Source organism: Amblyomma americanum, chromosome 9 (assembly GCF_052857255.1).
Source record: "Amblyomma americanum isolate KBUSLIRL-KWMA chromosome 9, ASM5285725v1, whole genome shotgun sequence".
Taxonomy (NCBI): domain Eukaryota; kingdom Metazoa; phylum Arthropoda; class Arachnida; order Ixodida; family Ixodidae; genus Amblyomma; species Amblyomma americanum.
The window spans coordinates 80,505,324-80,526,509 of NC_135505.1; the positions used below are offsets into that span (position 1 = coordinate 80,505,324).

The window sequence follows — 21,186 nt, forward strand, 5'->3', positions numbered from 1 at the left end:
TATGGCGTGCGAGTGTAGAACAGTGCTCATTCTGGTAGCTTTGTACACGATCCCCAAGAAAGCTCAAAGGCCGCACAAGGACAGCATCACAGAGGAAATGAACTGTGCGAACGTTTTTTGGCGAAGCACGGCAAGCGTTACAGGATTGAAGGATTGATAAGTGGTTGGCAGTTAACCAATAGAGCGCTTGAATGTGGTCACTGAAGGCGCTTTCTCAAGTACCGTGAAGCGGAACTCAGAAATGCACTCATTCATCTGTATAATTACCTCTTTCTCGACACATAGAGCGATGATGTGCCCTTACTTATCTTGGTTTGGTGTGAGTACGTTGTCGCGTGTATGTCTGTGTGAAATGGGAAAGAGCAACACGCCGCAACCCTTACAAAAACTTCTTTCGATAGTCAATATAGTGTCCGTAGAATTCCGTCTATAAAGTCTATGGACTCTCTATAGACGAACCCTAGAGAACATTCTATAGGCAATACAAATCCTATAGACAGTGTATAGACCATCTATAGGCCAATGGCCATGCACTTTTATGGGACTTTTTTTTCTATACACAGTCTATAGACTGTTAATATACAAAAGGAAATATCTATAGGAAGGCAATAGAATCTATAAGAAGTATATAGACTGTCTATAGACCAGTTATATAACGGATTGCTATGAGCGATCTTTAGTTTATGTGGTGTTCCTGCGTCTGTTTCAGTGGTTACTCCATTGCGCAAGGAGAAGAAACACCGGCGTGGGAAAGATGAGGAACGCGATACTTGCGTTTTTAAACTGCGTCCACATTTAGGAAGCACGAATGGACGCAGCTCTCCAAAAAAAGTAAACGGCAGCCACGAAGCCCCAGAAAGATCTTGTATTAAACGTTTGTTTGACTAGTGGTAACATCCCTTGTATTCTTTGATTGTGCTCACAGAGAATGCTCACTATTTTATTTAGGTTTAGTTGTTTCCTTATTTTTTATATTGTTTAACAATTCCCAGTTGTTATCTCACTGAGACCATGGTTGCACAGAAGCTTTAAAGTGCTGTTGAAGTCTTTTATACACTCTGTTTCTCGTAATTTCTTAGCAAAACTTCGGATTAAACCTTCTCCTCATGTGGGAAACGAGGGCGTTATTCATACGAGACGTTCTCTCTTGCTTCATTTTGAAAACTTGCTGTCAACATTTATTTGAAGACGCCTTGCCAGGCCTCGGCTGTTTCACCTCATATAAATTTATGTACGATCTTGTTGATGATGGGAATGAACTTCCAACCGAATTTATTGAAAAGCACTGATCTCGCATCAGTGTCAGCAATACGAACTACCCAGAGGAGAGATGCCATTTCAGTGGAACACAACCCTATACAGGGTTTTTCCAACGTCTCACAATTCACCCGAGTTTTTCGATATGAATTATTCTAGGAAGACGGCTTTTCTCACATTTTAAGATGAAATCAACTCGTAAGGGAATTAACTTGGAGCCCCTGCGCACCTGAGTTGTTGTTCGTTACTTTGCGAAGCCATATCCAGACAATGCACTTTTACTTATTCAAGCGCACGGTACGGCAAACTTATCTTTTGTGCCGCGTCTTGCCTGAAGTCATTTTTTTGCGCCTCGTAGCTGTTGCGTGTGGCGTTATGACTTCTAGCTAGCAAGCAATAGGCGTTCCGTCACAAGCCCCAGTGATAATGGCGGGAAGGACCTATAGTAATATGCCAGATGAATGAATGAATGAATGAATGAATGAATGAATGAATGAATGAATGAATTGGTTTAAACCATGACATTCTCATTTATCTTATTTTGTCCGCAAAGTATAAGCGATGAGCGTTCGTATCCAGTGCCCTATTCGTGCCGAACAATTCTGGACGAAAGCATTTTCGAACGTGAAAGATTTCATGAACGCAACTTTCTTTCTCATATTATAAGATTTCGCTATGTCAATTAATATATTCGCAGACCTCTTGTGGACAGACTTGAATTCCTTTTCAGTCAACATTTTTGCTACGTTGAAAAGCTTTCCCCACTGCTTTCCTATGGCTGTCTTAACTGCTTCATGCAAGCGATGGAAAAGCTTTCAAAAATTTTTGCTACAGATCGGAAGAAACGACATTCCCTTCGATATTTCCATAGCAGTACGTAACAATATTCTAAGATTAAAATTTTTGTCCAAGAATGTTGGACATGGGTTGAACACTGGTGTCATAAAACTAAATTTTTGCGCATTATTTAGGCAAGAAACGATGAAGTGTACAAAAGAAATAAACCTGCTTCACCGGAAGTGCTTCAGCAATTCCTAAGCTCCTCTCCAAGCCATCGAGGAGATATGCATAGCTCTTCGCACATACCTGAAAAGGCGGGTAAGCGCAGTAGCCACCCGGAGTAACGCAAAGCCGATGGATTGCCATAGCAGTAACAGCAGCGACGTTCATCGTCCACATGCCGCGCAGAAGCGTCAGTATCGAAGCGGGAGCCGTCCACACCAAACGTCCTCACAGCAGCCGGAGGACAAGGCGCAAGGGACCAGAGGCGGGCGGTTGTAGCGGTCAGTAATTGGTCGCAGTGAAGACACACAACATCACACGAAGCAGCAGCAGCAGCAGAGACGCGCACTTGTTGGGTTCAGGAAACCGACATCGCGTCACTGCGCCGAAAAACGGCGAGGGAAAGAGTTGTCAACGGGCCTTGGTCGAGGAACTAAATCCAGGGGAAGCGCCGTTGAGCGCGACTCAGAGACACGGCGCCGATCGCCCAACGAGCAAACGTTGCGAAGCCAGACCCAGACACTCGTCTGGCGAAGCGGCCTCGATTTGGATGTGGCGGCCCGGCGTCGCTGCGTGCAATGTGGGGTGGTACGGCGTCCCCTTCCCTCCCTTGCTCCTCCTCTCTCCACACTCCCTTCCTCACTGCCGCGCTGTGTGCAGGTCCCGGCGTGGTTGTTTCGCACAGCGGTACGCACTGAGTGCCGAGCGTCGATCAACTGACCGCTGCGTGTCGGCCAGAGGCTACGGCGGGGACCGTTTCGGCGCTTGTCCTCCCATCTTTCTTTGTTTTCCTTCCCCATGCTCCTCTCCTGCAAAGACTCCCTTCCCTTCTTTTCTGGACACCCAACACCTGACCACAACCTCCTCTACCCTCGCTCCTGTCACGAAAAGGGCGAGGGATACAGCTCTCTTCCTACTGCCCTCCTGGACAGCTCTTTCCCCGGTTGCCGTCGTCTTCGCTGCAGGTGGCGGTGGTCCCGAGGAAGTACGAAGCGGGCCCTGAAGAGGATGTGCGTGTCCGCGTATTTCGAGCGGTGATGGGAAGGGCAAAACCCTTTACCGAAGCCGGTTATACCTTTCGTTTTCTTTCTCCTCTTCCGTTTTGCTCTTTCTCTTACACCTTTGCTCACGCGTCCGTCACGCCGTGGCAACCGTCTCGGGAGTACCAAGCAGTATAACGAGCTCGAAACGTGAAGAGATCTTGAGGCTGTTTTCATCACTTAAAGAATTACTCAGACAGGCCCTATCCTCCATCGGGACATATCCAATTATCGTAATGTCTGAAGTTATTATTCTTTTTCCCTACCTTAGGTAGAGTTGCTGAGAGTATACTATACCTGATTCATTGCATTTTGCTAACTATCTTCAGTCAGAAATTTACTGTCAGAAATTTACTGAATATTTGTAATAAAGTGGCTAGGAATACTTAAGACGTGTCAGTGCTTTCTGTCATGCTACCACAAAAGATAAAGGGCCTAAAGTGTTGCTTTGCAAGGATATTTTTCACCACCGCGAGAGCTCCAGGGCCGAGCAGCTTGCAAGCCGGGCACACTTTGCGCAGGCGCCAGGAAAACAATTTGTTGTGTCTAATGTGTTTTAGAATGGAGACGCTAACTACTTTTGTCTCTGTTCAGGCCAACCGATTTCGGATCGAAGTGCAACGCACCTACCTACCATACAAATGCGTAGAAAGGTTGCACTTCTGTTCACCTTTATATAGCGTCTCACTACATTTAGGTTGTGCCAATTCGCTACGGCTTGGGCTTTCCCGTTTCAAATCATTAGATGTCGCAGAGCAGCTTTCAGTGCCCAGTAGCCCTCCAAGCCCCCTTCCGCCCCTCCCCCTTCCTACCTAGAGTACCTGGCTGGCGTCGGACCAACATGGACGACCAGCGTCTTCTGGTGCGCCATGCCCATGATATGTTGAACGCTTAATATGTCGCTATTTAAAAAAGTTTCTCTCTCTATATGGCGAGAGGAACTAGGTGTTAGTCTCAAGGCGCGATTGATCGCTCTTCTGTCCAGCGAAATCGACACGAAGCGCACTACTCAATTGTAGTATGGACAGCATGGGCAGCAAGCATGGACAGCAAAAAAAAAAAGGGGGGGGGGGTAAACCTGACTAAATGATTGTTCGATCGGGTAAGAGATTTCTCTAGTCATTTATTTGTCGCTCGTTTTATTCTACAGAGGTTAACAACTGTAAGGTACACGACTGCTTTAAGCTTGCTGCCAATGCAAAGATCGATTGATTCATTTAGTGGGCACTACTCTGCATTCCATCTCTGTCATTTAAAGCTTGCTCCACCAACGACCAGCAATGAATTTCATGTGGTTCACTGCCCGATAATTCTTGGGGCTAAAGCGATATGTGAGAGTATTAATCGTGGCATTTATTGAAAGTGTAAATTATTCTAAATATAAAAAATAAAAGCGAATTCCCAGCCTCCCTTACCCAGCACGAAATTTCCCGGAAATCGTCTTCAGGCGACACCAAAAACAATGGCCGCTTGCTGTACAATGTCTGAAACAAATGATGTCTTTCAGCATGACAGGAAAAAAGCACTTCCATGTCTTTTTTTTTTTACTAACCGCCCCTTGCCGTTCTCTAGACGTACCAAAAATTTTCATCAAAAGCGAGCCATGAGCTTCCGCGTGCTCTTCGGCATCCGTGATGACAGCATAACGACCGCTCCAGCCAGTCCACAAAGGACAAAGCGACCGACCGCGATGACCAGCTCTTCTAAAGTAAAGGGGGAGTTGATATTGTTCTTGGCCATCACATGACAGTCAATCTCAGGGTCTCTGACAGACCGGAGTCCTCGCACTTTGTGCGCACGTGTCGACATTTGATGCTGTTCTTGGGTAAAAAGCAAGGATGCATTGTCCTTGCCTCAAGGACGTCACGGCTGGGCTCGCCGCTGTCATCCCGTTATTAAACGGACTACAGGCTTAACGTTCTCGTTATCGGGGCTGACAGGGGTATGAAGGATGGCGGGAGATCATGCGATAACTGTATGGCACATTGGGCGAAATCGTGAGGGCCTATCACGAGGTCTTGTTTGTAGCACAATAGATCGTCTCCCGTGGTGTACTAGTGTGTCACGGGGACAAGTGATAGATGACCGGGTAATTGTTTTCGAGATGACGGGAAGGACTGAAGCGCGAACAGAGGAGCCGTTGGTAGCGTTAGTTTGGACTGATGGTAGATAGTTGTTAAAAAACAATAAATACAAGAGACTGAACGAATGCTTTCCGTACGCGCTGGTGTTTCTAGGAGAAATGGACATGAAAGGAAGGGAGATAGTGAGTGTTTGCAATAGTTTATCGCTTCTGGTTTGTCTACGCAGGATGTGGTGCAATTGTAATTTTGTTGCATTTATCTAATAATTGTTTTCTTTCCAATGGTGGCTCGTATGCTCCTTGCTGATATAACTTAGGAATAGAGTTTGATCGCCCATAATTTTATGACAAATGCAGAGATATCTGTCTGCGCTCGTTTCTTCTGTAATTGTTTGCAAGTTACCGCCTGGCTGACGGGCTACGGTAAAATTGCCGCAGCCGCTGGATCGCAAAATCTACCTTCACTTATATTGCGAGTATATTGAACTTAATTGATGGCAGCCTGAATGTATACTTAAATGTTATGAAGGGCTGCAACGATATTAACTACCAAACTTTGATGAAGCAAGTGGTCCGGTTGAGCTGCAGAGGGTACCGTCACTTTTTTTGTTCGAGGGCTGTTGCACCAGTCATCATGCTTCTACCACAGAGTGGGCTTTTATTTTTTAACCTTGCCAACGTTCCCAGCGTGCCGTGAACCATTGCGAGGAAGTGTTAATGGACGCAGCCTTTATATATTCAGCAGCACCTGATATGTTTGTATCCTTTTAATCGCATTTCAGTCATCCTGCTGGAATTTTCGTTGACATTTGCAAGACGTACACCGCTTAGGTTGACAAGGACAAAGTTCAAGGCAACGTGAAAGGTTTTGCGATTAACCGTTCGTGTTGTTTTTAACTCTGTCCTTTTCAACCGAAGCCGCACATGCCTTGCAGATGATTTTGTTCCAACTAGTCCAATTCCAAGCACTCCTTAGTTGACGTTGATGTCAAGGTGCCTCTTGGCAACCTGCGTCACTGAGACATCGAAAGGCAACGAGGCGCCCATTTTCAATTAATCTGCTTTCATTCAAGGAAACTTCTGCTTACACGTGATCCTTCCTCAGTGACCTATTATTCTGTACGCGCTAGTGTTCACGAACGCGCACAAGCAGCTCCTGAATAACCATTCTCGTCTTGGTTTTCGGACAGTCATCCCTCACCCAACTCCTTGAGTACATGTGGCGGGCAAAGAAAAAGAACCGAGAATGTTTTCGGCATGTCTCCCATTCAGGAGCGCGCTGGCGTGACGCCTTCGGAATTGCAAATGAACTGCCCCGAAACGCTTCTGGTGTCGTCCGTCTTTGCGCAAAAAGCGGAGCCCGAAGGTACGCGGTTCGAGTGCAGCGGGGCGCGCTCCTGGTGGCACGACAGTAATGCGTGCACTCGCAACACCTTCCTTTGTTTGTGGATGTCGTTGGGGCAACAATGGAGTGTAGCGGTACATCGCATAGCTTATAGAGAAATGAGCATGCCTTTTGTGCGCCCACTGAACGTGAAGAACGGGTGTGGAGAGCCCCTAGCAAAGCCTTGCTGCACGGGAAAGGACTCGGAGGAGGCCGATAGGCAGAAAGAAATGTGAGTCAAAGGAAAGGGGATATGTAGAGACAGATAGTGTGTTTTTACACCCGTAATAGAATTGTTTTTGATCACAACTAATCGCCGTACTTTCTCCTTTCCTTTTTGGTGTAAATCAATGTCAGTGTCTTGCACAGCTATGCTATAGTTACAGTTATTTTTGTTTACCTGCCTATGAGAGGTGCGGTTCCGGCTAACGCTGGTTTTTAGCTCCCTTTAGAGGTTTCAGATTCATCTGGCTTCGACTGAGTGCCTGATTCAACAGTGCCTGATTTTTTCGAGCTATCTGTTTTGATTTCATAAGAGACATAGTTACTCCTCATATAAGATGCTGGTAAAGTTGGAGTACCATTCTGCACCAAATTGTATTCGTCTTTGCTTCGTGACGTCTTTCTGAACCAACTCCATGAATTCCTTTTTTAACTACATCTTGGCCACCATCCTACTAATATTTCAGAACGTCTCAAAGCGAATTCATTGCCCCTCCTCAAGACACCTTAAAGATCCACTTCGACAAATATGTGTTTGGACCGCTGCACGAAATTTTTTTATCTGCTCTATCGGGTAAGCACCCGTAATCAACATTAAAATGCATATTCCAGCTTCTTATTTTCTTGCAGAATACAAAAACCTAGCCGTCCCAAATCATCTTAAACTTTCTTCTTTCCAATGGTTCCACAATCAACTTATCTTTATTGACATTACTGTAGAAAAATCACGGTGTGATTTTCCAGGCACAAGAAAAACTAGCCGCTCCTGGCATATCAAAAACGAACACCGTGTCTCCGAAGTTTTCTATTTTTTCGAGCGTTTAACTTTTTTTAAGGGCGTCTCAAAGTGCAGAACATTCATGGTTCATTGCGCAGTGGCCTACGATTACAAATCAGCTCCAAAATAAAACCGTAAGTTTAAAGGCCCAAACTGCACTATCTGTTTCCGGCACCACATTGAACCTTGACTCTTCTCACTAAGATCTAGGGTCTGGACATCTCTAGCAATCTACACGTCCCGAAAGTATTATGCATGCTTGCTATGAAAGGCCTTGTACTGTAAGACACCACCGCACATTTTGACTAGCTTGCACAAGCCCGCATGCTCAAAGCATGCAAGGATAAATAATACCTTTCCGCGCAATTCAGCACCTAAGAAATTAATGATAATATTAAAAATCATCATCATCATCAGCCTGACTACGCCCACTGCAGGGCAAATGCCCCTCCATTGTTTTTAAAATTAACCCTGTCCTTTGTCAGCTGTGCCCACCGTATGCCCACAAACTTCTTAATCTCATCCGCCTACTTAACTTTCTGCCGCCCCCTGGTATGCTTGCGTGCTCTTGGAATCCACTCCGCTACCCTTAAGGACGAGCGGATATCTTGACTTCGGATTACATGCCCTGCCTTAGCTAACAATCACAAAGGTTCAGTTAATAATCTCTGGTATTATTGTTAATCAATCGTTCGACACTCTTGTGCATTAAAGCCCGCGTTCACCTTGGCGGGTCTGGGAAAAATAATCCTCCTTCCACTCGCGAACACCATTTCGCATCGCCTTCATCCTATCCGCAAGCGACAATACTTAACTTAAAGAGAATAGTTAACAATGGCTTCTCAAGTCATTGACTGCATTGGCGGAGAAAAGAAAAGTGCCAGCCATTGATTGAAACAACCTTCCCACCACTTCAACTTTCAGTTCTCTTCCTAGAGGACGAACTAGTTCCTCCTTGTATCGTCAGTCGCTGCCGTGCGCCTCAATGCGATTCGTTCCTCGCAGGTATTAACCGGCATAGAAATTCCTGCAGACAATGGCCGCGAAAGCACTCGGTGCTTTCTCAACGCTCTCGCCTCTCGCCTCACATCGAAGGCGCGCGAAGGGACTCCCCGTCACGGCTGGCAGCCTACAGCGATCCGTCGGGACGGAACGGCTTAATAGGTAGCAGCAATGACGACAGGAACCGCCCCGGGGTTGTAACGCAGTCCTCCGCTAATGCCAGAGCGCTCCGTCTAACCTCTACTTTCCAGAAGATTTTATGAAAAACAGCAAAAGTTGATGTCGGGAAAGTGGATGGCTACGCCCTTCAGAGGTATAGCGCACGTGATTTTTACTTTTTCTCTCAGTCCACGTGTTGGATCCTTTACTGCGCATCGCCGGCGGACCGTGAATGATCGGTTTTATTTATCGCCGGAGGACTCCGTAATTTTCCGCAATCTCGCGTGGCAGAGGGTGTGGAAGTGCGTCTACCCGAAAAACAATGGCGTCTTTTCGGAACACCAGTTGTGCACTTCCACTAACTAAGACGCCATTAAACCAGTAGGTAATAAGAAAAAAAAACAGAACACCTCCGACGGGGTGACGCCCACTTGTGGCCATTTTGCAGCTACGACAGGACAGAGACCTAGGGATCGCATTCTAGTGAACTTTTTTTTACCTCAGGTATTTTAACTGCATCGCCTGAAAGATACCTTCATTTCCCATACTTTCTGAAGAAATCGCTCTGCACACACCTAAATACCTATTTCAGACGTGCATTAGGTTCTACTATACAGAGAATAATCCAAAAATTTCTATGCGTATGTTTAGGACTGCCTATTTCAGACAGATAACACAAATGGCCCATAAATTTTAAGAATTCACTTACGGCGCACCCTTCCACGATCGCGGGATTGCAGCCTTATTGAACCCCAAAAAATATTTGTGCCCAATTAATTACTCTATCATTCGGAACTTTTTCCGCAGCCGAAAATCTATAGAATCCTTTGGTAAGATATTTCAAACCGTGAGAGAGGAAAACATTGCAGCACCAGACCGCAATTCGTAGGCGCACCGTAGAACTTCGCGACATTCATCTTTATTTCTTGTTTTTAGAAAGGTATTGTTTGTTTCTAGGCGCCAAATGGCCCAACCATTCTGTCCAGCGTTGATCTCAGATGTAGCCGGCCTCTTTGACTTCGTGGAGACAGCTCTTGACGTTTCGAAAAAAAGTTTGAAAAGTTCCGTGTGTGGCGTAAGAAAGAAATGACCGCATGGACGTCACAAGAAGACTATATCTGAGCAATGTAATTACCCAGTTACATAACTCACGTTAGGAATCTGAACCTGTTTTTGGCAGTTTATCTTGGCGTCGGTTCTCGGTGGAGCCTATCAATTTCTCCTACACCTTGATCATTTCTGATTCTTTCTTTAGGTTACCCAGAAATCTCTAAAATTCAAATACTCCACCACTGGCTGTGTCGAATTTGCATACCTGGAGCTGACGAGTAATATCATGCCCACATTTATTATAAATCCCGAGCGTGCGTGTGGTCGACTATTTCTCTTCCAGCATCGCTCGCCCGGCAGTGCGACCAATTTGTCTTGAGCCCCTCTGGATGGACAAGGCTTAAATCCAGCGTCCAAAAGAGTGGCCTCGAAGGATACACTGGATCGGCGGCAGTCAGATGCGGCCATGTGGAACCAACTCGCTTTCGCTCCCTCCACGGATGTGAACGGGAGTGGGTACAGAGAAGGAGCGCTTCTCGCTGCTGTCTCAAGGCATTAGAGTCCACCGCATCTTCTTCACGCCGTACTTCCAGGCGCCTGTGCATATTGACTTTTCGGCCTTCCTAATTCGACCTGCGCGGTCGGCTGGAACAGCAATCCCCGTGTGGCCAAGAACAAGGGCAAACAGCGATTTCAGGTCACGGCGCTGATAGACTCGATCGTACGTAGTGAGGACAGTCTTGTCACCTACGGCCCCCATTTTACACCGCGGAAATATCTCTGGACATCGCGGAAATATCATAAGTTTAATTTAGACGCCAGTTATCTGGCGTATATCGGTAAAACAACAAGAAACAGACTGTTACCCGGCTCAAGTACGACTGCCGGCCAACAATAATTGAGAAGCTTAGCTCCTGTTTTTGTTCAGTAGTGTTCGAATTGAACGTGCGATACAGACTCCGAGCGGAATATTCCCGTAAGTATAGAAAAGATATAGCGATTCCACGGAATAGCCTTTAGTTTTGTTGAAACTAAAGCCAGTTTTGATTTCGAATACGAATGTAAACAGGAATAAGGAAAGTGAGAAACACTGAGGAAGCAGGAAAGGAAACATTTCAGACGGCCTTCCGTTGCCCTACATGCTGGGGAATTATCATACTTCGATCAGTGATGTCAGAGAACGGGTTAAGACGTCATGCATCGTCGGCAATTTTTTTTTGTTGTTGTCGCTGCAGAAAGCTTGTGTCTGCTGGCGTACGTCACATTTGCTAAACATCCCTCAAATGCTTGGTTTTAGTAAACGCATATTTCTGAGTAACCACGTACCTTCGACTCTCTCCTCGCTCTCTCCACAGTGCTCTGTCATTCATGTTTTGTTGTCTCAGTACGGATACAGATCAACTCGTCAAATTCTGTTGTTCTCGAATATGAATGTGTCCTTTGAGGCTGCTTCTTCCTGTGCATCAGTGCAGACTTTTAAGAAAAGCTGGGTAGTCAGAGAGTGGTGATAAATATACTGCTGTCATGCAGCATAATAATACTAACTACGAAGAGCAGGGGGCGGGGGGGGGGGGGGCAGGTTTCATGAGGAAAGGAAAGCAGTATACCTGAATCGCGGGCGCTACTACCATCTGGGGCAAAAGTAACAGACTGCCTTCATGTTCCGTCCCGTGCCACTGTGCTTGAGGGCGCCAGGTGAGAAAGCACTCCTGGTGTCGCAATTGGCCCACTGCACCGGCCTCGACACCAGGAGTGTTTTGTCAGGTGGCGCCCCCACGCAGAGTGGCACGGGTCGGAACTTTCAGGGAGTCTGTTACTTTGGCCCCCGAGGAGGTGTAGGAGGTGTAGGGCTACGTACGAGAAGGTTTAGGGCTGGCTCTATTCGATATTTAGACTAACAAGATGACGCAACAGACTGCTCAAACTAATAGCACGTAATTAATCGCCACTACACATGATGGTTCTCTAGTTTACGGGCGTCGTCTCTTCGAAGTTCGCGCTCTATTGTTCTTTAATTCAACTGTCTCAACGCCAGAGAAGCGTGAACATATTTCTCGTTTGGCCCTCCTCGTCTCTTATAATTGCCTCATAACTAGGCCCAACAGGGAACCATTTGGCCCCGATACATTTGGCCAAGGCCCTACATATTTTACAGATTAACGGTGTCTAGTCCCGGCGATTTGCGCACCATTTGTTTTAAACTTTCCTCTCTTTCCTCGGCTGGTATGAGTGACGAATGCTCCCTAAAGTGACACCACTGTCGTAGGCCAGACTTGGCAGTATAGTAGTAGTGCTTTTTACGAGTACGATTAATCAGAAAGTGAAGTTCGGCTAGATGGTTCATTACGTTGAGAATTTGCGCAACAACAGGACGAACAGAACGCCGATAAACGACCCTTTGTTTTTGTTTTTTTGCATTTGTACATGTAAAACTATGATTATATTATGTGGCTGTATATTTAATCGAGATAGAAATTCAGGGCGCAGAGGCTGATTGAAAAAACAAAACTGACTTCCATGTTTAGCGCCGAATCTAAGCTATTCAGCTCAGAGCGCTCAGCATTCACATCGCGAAAAGAACTCACATTTCACTGTGGGACAACAGGCCGAGCAAATGATCGCGAGTTTACTGATAGATACTCGTTAGGAAGCGTCGCGCAAACCGGGAACTCTGACTAAACAAACATTACTCGCGCTCATTTAGGCTTTTAAACAAAGGAAGAGTGCTAAAGAAAAATTAAAGAAAATTACGCAACATTTGAAAGCATATACTGAAAGTCCATGATATTGGGAACTTGCGTTCACCAGCCACCATTGCGGTTAATTATTCAATTACTGCAGCGCTGGGCAAGTACTTCACCATGCGCCTGGCGTGCAGGAGATGCGGGGTTCGATCCCCAGTGACGCCGGGTACAGACCGGTGATACAATGGGTACAAGCTTTCCCCAGGCCTCGTGCTCGGCTTATCTGAGGTGAAATGCCTGGGAAATGGGTCTTTGACCCCGCCTTCAGTAGTCGAAAACATCTTGTGCAATGGCGCTCTTTAGGCACAGATGCCATTGCGCCATTAAAAACCCGCCATCATCGTCATCAATTGTTCAACAGAACCACGAAAATTATACCGCCGACAACCAATTGTGTCGTGACAATATTGAGAGCACACTCTCAGCCGTAAGAGACCTCATACCGTTCCTCCTTAGGATCCCTCGTGGAGTGCATTATCACGCATATGCACGCCATGTGTGGTTTCGGCACAGCAAAGGGGGCTATTCCCGAGATTTGCCCAGCATAGTGTCCTTGAGAAAGCGCTGCGCGTCCAGATGAAAGCATCTTCCTCGACCCGCTAGGCCGTGCGTTACGACGCTGAGGTCGGCATGCCAGACCTCAGCGAAGGCATCCTGTATACAGGTTAAATCTGTGAGAAAAAAAAAAGAGCTGTGATTCCTTGGGCGGCTCCTGATTGAACTGGTCACGGTCGTTGCTAGCTTCCATGGGCAATGTACTCAACACGTGCGGTAAGTTGGGGTCCCGGGGTATACAGACGAAGACGAATGCGCTCATGCACTCTCACTTGCCTGCGAGTGGGCCGTGCATACTGCAGCCGCAGCGCTCGTTTTGTCGGTCTTTTTTTGACTGGTGCGCCCACGCTTGACGAGCACTCGTGCGCACGTCAGTAGTTTGCGGGCTTTCGCCCCCCCCCCCCCCCCCCTACCGAAAACGGGACGCGCATTTCCATCGCGTCCTTAGGAGCGGTGCGTAGAGAGAGGGGGAAAAAATGCGAGTCCTTTTTTGGAAAGCCGCGCCACTAGCAGGGTCGACAACCAACCAAAATGATGGGACGACCGAACCTAAAGGCTGAGCGAGGAAGTCATAATAGAGCGTATACACCGCGATGGACTTTGACACGAATGTGTAGGAACCGTATGGCTCAATTGCTCCGCGATGAGGATTTCGCTGTCAGACCGCACCTTACTGCGTGTTTATAAAAATAATAAAATAGGATTAGAAAATTATGAGCAAAAAAAAACACACCGCGTAGATATGGGGCACAACAGGCAATGCTTTTCGTTGGTCCGATTTCTACTCGTTTTTTTCCTACATCCCCTCGAAAGATTAACAAGCCCAACGTTAGGCTGTTGTCAAGGAAATTTAGTTCACACGTAAGACTGCCCTGATATACATTTGTATCGTTCTATCATCAGCGTTCTCATCGCAATCATCGACCTCGCAAGCACACCAAAGCCAGGCTGCTTAGTCGTTATGTATACTTGAGGGCAAGCCGTCATATTTTTACCTCCTTGAAGGCTAAGGACCTTCGAGCTTGTCTCGGCAACTTTTACCTGAACTTCCGCCGTTTTTTTTAAACTGAAATAGAACACATTACCATATATTTCAATCTTGTGTGCGGCTCCCTTCTTAGGCGGAATTAAAATCCGCCATCAAATATCATTGCCATACTATGTACAGATCTGTGTCTCCTGCGCGTATATCGCAGTCATCCTATGCAATGCATCAAACTTAATAAACCCATTTCTCTCCCTGACATTCTTTTGTCCCTCGGATATGAACATCCAGTCACCAACTTCGCACTGCTTACACGCATGTTCCCGGTGTTACATGCAATACCGAAGTGTATTTCCTCATGTTGAGTTTACCTCTATATGCACGATCCCGTTAATGTCTTTTTTTTTTCAATGTACAGGCAAAAATAAAATGGCTTCTTGTGGGCGCATTACGTGTTTCTTTTCAGCTTGCGCATACCATTACACACAGCAGCACTAACCGGAGTGTCTGTGTATCTTCATGTATCCCAAAGTTTGTGTAATTTCTAACGTGTACTATGTCGCAAGGTCTCCAAACTGAGGCACTTTGGCAGTGCACTTGGCAGTGCGTCGGCGGACTACATCTGGTTTAGGCCGACTGCTCAACGCGGACAAACGCGCCTCCCCGTATTAGGGTGACAAATCTGTAGGCTTACTAACGCGAGTGCACAGAGGAGCGCGCTTCGGGTTTGTCGAACTGCACAACCTGACAAACTCCGAACTGCGCTGCTGCATTCTGCCGCACGGCCAACTCGAGCATTGACAGCTGCCGCGAGAGGGAAGGATTAGGCGGGGAGGGAAAGACGTATTCCCGGCCGTATGCACAGGTTCCACGAAGACGGCACAGTGTATGACCCGAATAGGGGCACGCAAAGGCCCCACGCGTAGTCGTATAAGCACGTCGGTACCTACCGAGGATGAGTTACGCAAGCTGGTGCAAAGAGGTTGTCGAACGACACCGGCGTTGGGAACACGTCAGAACTGGAAGAAAAGAAAAAAAGAGAGAAAGTGGTGACGTGTGAGGAATGGCGGACAGAAAGGAGACCGATGGAACCATTGATACGAGACAAGTGAAAAAGAGGCCGATCGGTTACTGGCAGGCACACCCGTCAGAGCACGAAAATCGGAGTTCTAGAGGGGGTCAGCACGGAATCATTTCTACGCGCTGCGCTCGCCGTATTAGAAATTTTGGAGCGGGAGACAGATACTGCGCCATTTCCTTTCCCCCAAAAAACCAATTATTATTAATCTCGCGAATTGAAACGCCGACAGCACTGGCTGCGTGCGAGGGCTTGTACCGCCTGTCGGTAACTACTCGACATCTCCTGTGCGAGATGCTTTAGAGGTAAACTTACTTTGACTCGTCAGTAGAAATGACCCCTAACTAGCCACTCGTTCGTGATCTTGGTCATATTTTATTACAAAGGTAGCTGCAAACGAGGCATGACGGAAATCGCATTGCTCCTACCGCAGACCCCAAAAAAGTTGTTTTTTTTTTTAGTCCGAACATTTTCATGAATGTTGTTCCGTACGACTTTTCGGTCTTGCGGTCGCATTGATTACTTCGTGCAAGACAGAAACCGCGCTATTTGTCACTAGTTCTGTATCTTCGCAGAGTTTCGTATTCTGTGCACTCTGTTCGATTGAACCACTTGGAACAAACAGCAATGCGACATCTTTATTGGCGCCAATTAATTAATTAACTAATTAACTGGTCGATCAATCAATCAAATGAATAAATCAGCCAATCAATCAATCAATCAGTCAATCGATCGATAAGTCAGTCAGTCAGTCAGTCAGTCAATCAATTGACTATTCCTCTGAAATTAACACTGCGCGGAGAACGGATAAATCAATCAGTCAGTCAGTTGATCCAAACACTAGTTGTTTGAAAAGAAAATTGCGCAAAAAAGATAACTCACTTTGACTGCACAAATGAGATTAAGTATGTTTTAAAGTTTTCAAACCGGCATTAACTAATTTTTGTGATAACTTTCGTTGCGGTGTCGGCTATCTCGTCTATACACAATTTCAGCCCTGTCATTTCCAGTCCTTCACTCAGTTGAAATATCAAGGAAAGAACTTCCCCTTGAACATTCTCTTTCTACTTTTGAGTAAATGGTTGATATGGTGGTTGCGCAAGAGCAGAAAAAATTTGATTAGCAATTCACGCTCTTTGTTCTGGTCTGTGTTTTTCTTCCTCATTGAATGTTCCGAGCTACAAGTGAAAAAGCCCATAACTACGGTGATTGACTGGCACAGTTTTGTAGGAGCATATCTATTTTATCCTCTATCCTTTCTCCTATGCGAGAATTGACGTTTAGTTTAGGTTTGAGGCGTCAAATGCACTTCATGTTAAGCTTTTTTTCTGCTTGGTATATGAAGGCTGTCGCCCTTGGTGCAAGACTTATGCCGACACACACAAAAAAAAAAAAATTTATAGTTGGCCGAAATGTCGTGATTTCCTCTCGAACGGCTCTTGATGCTGCTGACCAAAGCATGAGAAGCACAGGAGGCCAGTTTACTTATTCTTCGAACTTAATGTGAAGGCGCATTTCACAACGCAGGCCAGTAGCCAAGCAAATATGACGCTTCCAACGCATCCACCGTGGAAGGACCACTGCTGGCGGGCTCACCCGAGATAAACAAAAAGCGCAGCTTTGAGAGGAAAGAAAAACGCAGTCCCCTTCAAGCAGAAATAGCACTGAATATTACGCGAGCGCCAGGTTGCGTGTCGAAGTAGCTGGCACTACGAGTAGAAGAGTGCGCTGCCTTTATTTAGAAACAAATATAGAAACAAAAATGTTTTGCCGCTTGGCGGGCACGGCGAAGAAGCCTCCATTGGCAGGGACTTGAGATGCTCGAAACCGAATCGAGAACATTTTCGCGCGTCAGAGTACTTGCGATGCTACGCAACACGCCACTTGGCGTGCCGAGACATCGAAAAGTCTCGAAATGCCGAACTAAACACCCCGTGAGTGGAGGAGGCAGAGAACACGCAACTGGAGCGGAACGACGTCAATCCCTTCCTTTCCTCCGCCTTTCATTCCTTTTCCATTATTTAAAAATAAAAACTGGAAAAGGGGGAACGTGAGAGAGAGGCAGGCCGTGAGGCTATGGGGGCTCAAGTGTGACTTTCAGAGAGCGAAAGGCGAAAGTGAAGTCTTGGAGTAGCAAGCCGAATGACGAGAGGCGTGGTGCGTTTGGTGAGGGCTGACGATTTTGGGAGAGGGCTGAAATGGCTTAAGGGTCCTGCGGCTGAAGGTGAAGGAAGAGGAGGTCGAGTCAGTGAACTCGCTTCACGAGGTGACGACCTGCGCGATGAGTTTTTACCACTATTCTGGAGCGTGTAATTTGCAAAAGATCGGAAGAAAGAGTAACAAAAATAAATGCTGTTTTTGTGTTGTTCGCTCTGCTATTTAGAGAACTTGCGAACAATGTGACTGCTTAGCAATTGAAGCTTTTTCGTCTTTACTTTGCGCGACCAGAAAAAAGTAACAGCGGCCGTTAAACGAGCTCCATGGCGCGATCTATATTTAATGGATATTCCATTCTTGAGTTGCTGTCAGACTGCCTGGTATATCGTCCAAGAGCACAACATAAGCACATTAACAAAAAATAGCATAGCCAGTTTTTAGGCTAATATTCGGGCGGCAAACACCATCACGGCCGTAGTCGGAATTTCGGCATTGAGCTAACAATGAAAAAAAAAAAACGAGGATCAACTCTGTACATGATTCGCCATAAGGAGAAAGTTGCGGTCTCTTAGATCGCGACATTAGAAAATACTAATTCAACACCAAAAAGGAGAACTGAATACCCAAATGAAAATCCTATGTGAAAGTTTAATTACTTTCAGCGTTATTATTGTGGGAATGATTTTCGTCCTCCACGTAAAATCAAAGGATAACCGTTAAGTATTTTTGATAAAGCGAGAGGAGCCGGTGGGGGTGCAGGTGTCAAGAGATACCGCGGGTTTCATTGGATGTACGCCGCCCAATTAGCCAGCCCCGTTGGTTTGGCTTCAGCTCATCATCATCAGAAGCAGCCGGACTACGCCCACTGCAGGGCAAAGGCCTCTCCCATGTCTCTCCAATTAACCCTGTCCTCAATTGGTTTGATCATAGAAGGTTGTGGCCAAGTACTACACCAGGGTGGCGAAGTCCTCTTCTGGTGAGGGAGTGCGTTGTCGGTTCTGGTCACCGAGATCAGGCCGCACTCCAGGCCTGTTTATGCAATTCCATCGACACGCGGATTTTTTTTTCAAACCCGGTGGAGAATTTCGCGGCACCAGGATTTGAACCCCGGTACTCTTGCACGTGAGGCGGACGCTCTACCTCTACGCCATCAGCTTCACCACACGGCTTCATCTAGTTCGTGTTAACTCCAATACACCTGTATCATCATGTAGTTTATTTTTTTGTTTTAAATAAAGTATCGAGAGGATATTGGTTTCTCAAGAGTTGCGAGTGAGTGATCCATGTGAATGTTTCGGTGGACACGTTATGTCCTTCGATGCTCGCGTTGAAAACATTTGTACACATGTCCAACATGTTTTGGACAAAAATTTTAACATTAGAAAACTGTAAGGTGTATATAAAAATATCGATAGTAATGGTACATTCTTCTGATATGCCGCAAAATCTTTCTTTTATACTGACGCCATGGCTTGCATCGAGAAGTTACGACTTCCATAGAAAACCAATAGGGGACGCTTTTGACGCCTGCAGAATATTAATAAACAAAATTCAAGCCCGCCGACGGGAGAGCTACGAGTATATTCATTCTTACAGTGAAATCATTCAATATATGATAACATTTCACTCATAAACACCTTATTGTTCAAGAACACTATTGTTCAGAAATGTTGCGTACGGCTTTGCTCCCTGAAAAAGCTTAATTACATGTACTGTGTTAGTATATTTTTTTTTCTATTCGTTTCTTCCACATCCAATAATTTTCACTGATTATATCACGGAACTAAGTTACAGTGAAAGCGATTTGAGTTAATGTGAGTTAGTAAACGCGATGCGCAAGCCGCCGTATGTGTTTCAGTGGTTACGGCGCTCAGCTGCTCACCCAAAAGATGCGGGTTCGATGCCGGCCGCGGCGGTCGCATTTCGGTTGAGGCGAAATGCTAGAGGCCTGTGTACTGTATGATGTAGTGTACGTTGGCCCACCAGTTGGTACACCAGTTGGCCGTAATTGATGGCGCCCTTCACTACAGTGTCCCTCAAAGCCTGAGTTGCTTTGGGACGTTAAACACACATAAGTCATACCATGAACCAAACCAGAACGCCATGCGCTAAACGTGCAAACTTCACAGCCTACGTCTTAATCATCGCCAGATCATATGCTCACAACCACACATGTATGAGTGGGCTTAATATTCAGTGCATGTCAAAAAAGATAGATAAAGAGGAGGAGGGAAAGGCAGGGATGTTAACCAGAAAGGGGTTCCGGTTGGCTACCCTGCACTGGGGAAGAGGAATAAGGGGTCTAAAAGAAGGAAGAGAGAAGGGGAAAAAGGCATAACACACACGCACAACGCTGTCACAATTTGTCACTCAATCCAGTCGCTCTCAAGTAGGCAAAGAGTGCCTTGTATGCCTTGAGGGCAGTCGACTGCTGTGGCCACGGACCGAGGATCTTTTGCTCTGTTAATTGGCGAGGATCGAGGCGGTCCAGGGCACAACACAGTGTATGTCTTGCACTCGCAAATGCAGGGCACTCACAGAGAAGATGAGCGATGGTCTCCTCACAACCACAGCTCTCACAGGCAGGGCTGTCGGCCATCCCCATCCGGAAACATAGTAATTGGTAAATGCAACACCGATTCATAAACGGCATAACAGTGTTGCGTCGAGACGTTCTAAGTTACGTGGAAGACGAAGGCGCAGTTCAGGGTCCAGTGCCTTGAGGCGGAGGTTGCAAAACTATCCCGTGTTCCACGCAGAAAGTGTGAGCTCCAGCGCCAAAGGGCGAAGCCCACACGAAGCGTCAGGTCCCGATATTAGGATCCTCACTGGAAGTCCATCGTTGTGAGCAGAACGCGCAGCCGCATCGGCCTGGTGATTACCGTTAATACCACAGTGTCCTGGCAGCCATTGAAAAATGATGTCATGACCTTTGGAAACGGTGCCGTGGTACAGTAGACGGATCTCAGCAACAAGTTGCTCCTGCCACCCGCGGCGTAGCGCAGCTTGCAGGGCTTGAAGGACTGCTTTAGAGTCGGTGAAAACCGTCCAGTCATGTGGAGGTTCTTGACTGATGAACTCTACCGCAGCCCGTAAGGCTGCGAGTGCCGCACCAGTTGAAGATGTTGGATAAGTGGTCTTCACTTTCATGAAAGTGCATGCCAAAGTTAATGCAAATAATTGCAGTACTGAGTGCAGGTTTTGGAGCACCGGATATTTTGTTTCCGATGCAGTCCTTAAACTCTGGTCACGTGTCTCTAACAAGCTACGAACTCAAACTTCTGAACTGCAGTTCCCCCTTTCACGCAGATGTGGAAATCTAAAGGATGCCGCTCCGTCAGCGCGTGCAGCGATACACCTCCCTGCTGCCTTAGGACGGCGGGGAAGGCGCAGCAATTCGTGACACGGTCATCGTGCGGTGCGTATCGCGTGAGAAGAGACGGCGCATACGCTACGCGACGCGGAGCCGACTGGCCTCCGTACGCGCGTAGCGCAGATGCTGTTGTTGCGCACTAGGCGCACCGGCGCTCCACTGACCAATGGGGTCAGCCGCTACCCGGAGAGGGAGGCTTCTCCTCTGCACCTCCTCTCCGCTGCCGTAGCCCTGGAGCCCGCTTCTCAATATCATTCTCTCTTTCAGCGATCAACATCTCCCTATCACCTTCTGCTCGCTGCTGGGGCTCGCTGTAC

The 21,186-nt window shown here is 46.7% G+C and overlaps 1 protein-coding gene across 3 annotated transcripts in view; it reads right to left on the reverse strand.

Moving 5' to 3' along the window:
* LOC144105488 (prestin-like) overlaps positions 1 to 21,186 on the reverse strand; it is a 200,800-nt gene that overhangs the window by 111,490 nt on the left and 68,124 nt on the right. Inside the window, exon 2 of one of the 3 annotated variants that reach the window (XM_077638611.1) lies at positions 15,212 to 15,280. The exons of 1 other annotated variant lie outside the window; for it this stretch is intronic. The gene's annotated coding sequence lies outside the window, so the exon portion shown is untranslated. Of the gene's footprint in view, positions 1 to 2,343; positions 2,840 to 15,211; positions 15,281 to 21,186 lie in introns of those variants that run through there. One more of the 3 variants, XM_077638612.1, reaches the window with a different exon arrangement.